The sequence below is a fragment of the Dasypus novemcinctus genome, chromosome 2 (genome assembly GCF_030445035.2).
Source record: "Dasypus novemcinctus isolate mDasNov1 chromosome 2, mDasNov1.1.hap2, whole genome shotgun sequence".
NCBI classification, from domain to species: domain Eukaryota; kingdom Metazoa; phylum Chordata; class Mammalia; order Cingulata; family Dasypodidae; genus Dasypus; species Dasypus novemcinctus.
Window position 1 is genome coordinate 20,086,717 of NC_080674.1, and position 5,809 is coordinate 20,092,525.

Sequence of the window (5,809 nt, forward strand, 5' to 3'; positions counted from 1 at the left end):
AAGAGTAATCTAACTTGTCTATACTCAGAGATCCTAGGCTACAGATACTAAGCTCCAAAACTAGACTGCCTTTGATTATTCAGGAACTCTACCTTAGGGAAGCACTGATGCAATGTTTATGTGAACATTCAGAGCAGCATTCCCAATACTGTCCCTTAAATAAATAGAAAAACTATCTTGGAAGAAGTTATGAGCAATACCACTTTCGACCAAGGTGAACTACATCTAGGTGTCAGCTTGTTGACCTATGTCATGTAGGTCAACATGACATATGTTGTATATGTATGTTGCTACGAGAAGTCTATGGCAATGAGTATTTCTTTAGTTACCCATGATTACATCTATGCCTTTGCTAATAATCTTGTAATTTTATCAATGAAACAGACAAAATATAACAGGTTATCAATAACTTTAAGCAAGAAGCTACTTGACTCTCTAAAGTTCATGCACATGGCCTATGAGTTGGACACTTTGGGTTCCACTTTCCAAAGGCATTTCAAAGAGAATCTTTTCTCCTCTTCCTTTCCTTTCTTTTCCCTTCCCTTCTCTTTTCTTCCCTTCTTTTCTCTTCTCTCTTCCTTTTCTTTCTTTTTTTTGTCTTAGTGATCATGACCATCATCTATTGCATTTTATCCAGAGTCTTAAATGCTGCTCGCAGTTACTCTCTCATGAGATGATCCCAATGATGATACAACCAGACAAAGAGAACTTTCAATACATTGATTATGGAGACAACTGTCCAATCTCCACTTGGTGAAGATTGTATTCCCTGAATTGGTCAAACTCTTGCATGTGAGAGAATGACCAAAAGGTGTGACTGAGAGATTTAATATACAAATTGACAATGTCCAGACAATATATGACAAAAATAACTCTGAACCACCTAAGAAACCCAGGGAGTCAAACCACAATTGGTGCAACAACCAGCCCATGGAGACAAACTATACCTCTGAAAAATCAGTTAGAACAATCAAAACATGGTTAATGACTTTCCACTTCCTATTTTCCCCCTTGTTCAACCTTGGACCAAAAAGAAAATGCAAACATGGTCCCCAAAACAATCACATACAGCTCCCCTTCTAGTTCATCCTACTCCATAGATTCTCCGTATCAGTGCCTGGTAATCTATGCATGCCCTAGCTTTTGTGCATTCTCTCTCTTTCTCTTTTAAAATAAAGCTCCCTAACTCCCCTTTCTGCCTTTGTATATCCACAAAATGCAAGTGATAATGGATAACTCCTGAATGTGGCAGGTCCTGAATAATTTCTGTTTTTCTTCTAATTTGGGTTAACTTTTGTGATGGTTAGGCTATTGTGTCAACTCAGCCAGGTAATTGTGCCCAATTGTTTGATCAAGCAAGCACTGGGCTAACTGTAATGCAATGACATTTATGGACTTTAGTCCTCATTGACTTTACTGCAGTGGCAAATCATAGATAGCTGTTACATTTACATCAGTCAGGGAGATTGCCATCAGCAATGAGTGAAGCTTAAACCAATCATTTTTTAATACCTTAAAAGGGGAAATGACTCCAGCATTGAGAAAAAATTTCCCAGCTCGTCTTTGGACAGCCAACGTCTCCCATAACTTGTCAGGAACCTTCATTGGGCTTTCATTGGATCCCCTAGTTGCTGCCTGCCTGTGGAACCTGGACTTGTGCATTTCATGACTGTGTGAGAGACTCTTACAAAATCGCATACTATTGACAGATATCTCCTTTCAATTTTGTTTCCCTAGAGAACCCTGATCTATACACCTTTTTATTTCTATGTGATAGTAAATATTGAAGCATTAAGTCATGAACCTTCTAACAGTATATGATGCCATTTTGACCACAGACAGAATGCACTGAGGCAGTACCCAAACTATGGAAAAGGAAATTATTTATTTCACTATTAAGCTTAGGAATCCATTTTTAAAATTTTAAAATTTAAAATTTTAAAATTTTAAAATTTTGCATGTCACAATTTATATATATATATTCCCCAAAGGAGTTGGTTCAATGGGAGAACCATCAAGAATTCCATTGAACTAGAAGCTGATACTATGACCTGGACAATTTTGTCTCCTCATTCCAGCCAACTCACTATATCTGCTGAGCAGATAGAATGTGATAGTCACAAAGAAATGGGAAATGCATCAGAAAGGATAGAATATGATAGGAACACATGGATTCTTTGAGATACCTCTTTGTATCTTATGTCCATAGTTAAAAGTTAATTGCTTCTCTATTGCTCTCCATGATATAGTTACATATTTCCTCTCCTACCATAAAAATTTAAAGGAAATATAAGAACTAACTGCATTCTGACATAGGAAAACAGTAAATGCAAGTTTGATTCCTGAGAAGAAAACAAACAAGATAAGATACGATAAATTTGATTTTCTGCATGAAGCCCAGACCATGGTGCAGGACATGGAATCCTAAGGAAAGCACAATGGTCTTGCATTCTCTGTAGATGGACAGTATGTGGAGTTGAAAGAAACAGAGGCACCCATATTTTTTGAAGTAAAAGATCAAAGATGAAAGTTCTATGCTGGAAAATAATTGAAGAAATAACCATAGGCATTCTCTTGAATCTTTGACTAAATAAGAATTTGAGCATGTGAGGGATAAGATTCCAAAAGGCTGAAGAACAAAAGCCAAGAAAAGATAAAATACTGGGTAGTCATAAGCTGAAAATTCTTAGAGTATACACATTCCTGAAAGATGATAGAAATCTAACCAATGAAATTGGAAGGTCTCATTGTAAACAAACTACTAAGTTTCCAGAAAAATCATTCCTTAGGAATATGATTAAACTAGATCTATACTAATAAAACTTAAAAATTATATTTATTTATTAAATCTTGGCCCCAGTAGAGCATAAAAGCCAAATGACAATGCCTAAATCATATTCATGGTAAGCTGTTTCCACAATGGCCCACAAATGATCTACTGATTCTGTTATTCACACCCATGTAGTCCAATTTAAGCAAGGTTGGACTGTGCAACCAGTTGCTTATGGTGAAATCAATGAGATGTTAATTCTGAGTCCTTTCATGCATAGTCTTTCTTAGACTATAACAATATATTATATGAAAACTAAAGAAGCAAATCCACATCTGTTAAAAAAAAAAAAGAATGTAGCAATAGTGATGATATGGGGGTCATAAGAAGATTGAAGGCTTTTTTTGCTCAAGCCCCTTGGAGACCTTACTCTGGGAACAAGTAAAAACTTTAACTGACCTAAGAATATTACCAAGGGTTCCTAGACAAATTCTGACCTCAAATCATCTTCTCTGCAAGTTGCCAGATACATAAATAAAATCATATAGGGATTATTAAACCACTCCCCCTTCTGAGTAAACTCAGGTAGCATTTTATGAAGTAGGAAAATCACCCCCACTGAGCCCTACCCACATTCTTAACTCAAAATATTGTCAAATATAATTTTAAAATATATTGTTTTATGACACTAAATTTTGTTACACCAGAACACTCCCTTAGATGATAATCATCCTAATATAATGTTAAATTACAACCCTTCTTCTAACAAGTTTTCACTGTTTTACTATGATGCATGGAATGATATTCAAAGTTTTAAATTGGACACTCAAGACCTTAGAGGATCACCTTTGACTCTATTTCTCCAGTCATTTCATTTCATAGTGTGAACATAGCATGTTACTTGGCAGGTCTCTATGACGTTTTTTACCTGATTTCTTAAACCTAGATATGTATTTAATACTACCAAATTTTTAAAAAATTATGTTATTTTCTCAATAATCAGATTATTGTTAATTCCTATTTAAAATATTTTCCCAAAGTCATTATAGATTTTTCATTTTAATAAACAAAAGTGTGGGGAATTAACATTATTGAAATTTACTTGTCTTTCTACCATTTCATGGATTTTTGATTCCATGAAAGTGGATAATATGACTAATTAATCTCTCTTTTCATCTTGTTCTCATGAACAATATTATTCAATAGATACCAAAACTGAATGAATAAAGGAACAAATTATGAGAGTATCAATGACAGCTTGAAAGGTCTTAGATTTCCAAACTTCTATGTCAAATACCACCTAATGGATTGGCTTAAACAATGGGAATTTATTTGCTCATAATTTTGAAGCTTGGAAAATTATAAAATTGAAGTTAAGCAAGGTAATGCTTACTCTCAAAAGCCCACAAACATTCTAGTAATGGTTGCCAGCATTTCTTGGGGTTCCTTCCTTATAATCTTGCCTTGCATCACAGGGGGATGGCCTCTCCTTTCTTGCCTGGGTTCCTTGACTCCCAGCTTCCATCTTTCCCTGTGGCCTTCTCTCCTTATAAGGCCTCTAGTCATCCAGATTGAGGACTACGATACTGCCCTTGTTGGTCACACCTTAACTATGTCTTCTTTACAATGAATTCACATAGGGACGTGAATTAGGATAAAATTGGGGTACACAATTCAACACAGTTCTTACAAAGAAAACTACCAAGTGGAACACAGGTGGGAAGTGTGAGAGTGTGAAGGAACAGGCCTGGGTCCCAGATGGCCTGAATTTCCATCTAGTGCACCCTAATCAGCTAGCCTACAACCTGCTCCTCCTGAAAGTCTTTGTTTAGAGATAGGTTTGCCACCAAATGGCAGCACTTTATCTACTCCAGCTTGTTCTATGGCCCTCAGTCACCGCTTATCTTAATACAGGCCAAGACGACATGAACAACAAAGAAGGATCAGGAGGGTTCAGGAAAAGAAAGCATGAAAATTTTCCACATAACCATAGGAGAGAAGGGAAGGATGCTAATTCTTCACCTGTGATGTTGGTGTTCAAGTCATTTCAGCAGGAACCCGATGCAAGGCATGACAAATATGAGAGACTTGTGAAACTTAGTTGGGATTTAAGTTGAAAGTAAAAGGACAATTTACCTCCTTCATAGGATTACAAGTGCTCCTGATATGGAAGAAACACTGAATGAATCAGAAATTAAGGTGGATGGTGTCAGACAAAAGATACTGCAGGTAGCCCAAGGCTATCAGGAGAAGACATGCGTCAGTTTCATTGAACCATTACTACAGGACTGCTGGATTATGTGCAGGCTGTCTCTTTCCGGCACTTTATCAAAATACAATCATTAATTAGTATGGATGAAATTAATAAACAATTGATATTTACGAAAGAAGACAAAAGAAAGAAAATGAGACCCTCTCTTCTGATGCACAGGATGAGCGATCTGAAACGTGGTGCCTGAGAGTCGCACCCATTGATTATCTTCTCGGAGTGGCTGATTTAACCGGAGAATTGATGCAGATGTGTATTAACAGGGTGGGGAATGGGAACATTGACACCCCCTTTTAAGTGAGCCACATTTTACATCAGGTTTATAATGGGATTTCACTCATTGGCCACACTGGACCTTATGAGGTTTCTAAGAAGCTATATACCTTGAAGCAAAGTCTGACCAAAATAGAGAATGCTTGTTATGACTTGAAAGTCAGAGGTTCAGAAATCCTAAACCATATGTTGACAGATGTGCTGTTTTCACTTAAAACAGAAATAATTGATCAAGAGGAGAGCATTTCTAAGAATAAGAATTATTCTCTTAAGGACTTTTAAGAGAGACAAATTTGTAAGGTTGTTATTTAGTATTTGATTTGACTTTATTGTGGCTTTTACATAGAAATGTTTTCAGTTGGACTTATTTTAAATTTTATACAAGCTGTAGATAAAATTATCTGAATAAATCATTTCTTTAATTCATAAAAGCGTGCATAAAAATGTTTGCATACACGCCTGTTTTAGATTTAGCTGATTAACCTTCATTTATCTTT

The 5,809-nt window shown here is 36.0% G+C and overlaps 1 pseudogene; it reads left to right on the top strand.

The window, feature by feature from the left end:
• The first annotated feature begins 4,695 nt into the window (after positions 1-4,695).
• On the top strand, positions 4,696-5,594 carry LOC101433390 (translin-associated protein X pseudogene; annotated as a pseudogene).
• Positions 5,595-5,809: the final 215 nt, after the last annotated feature.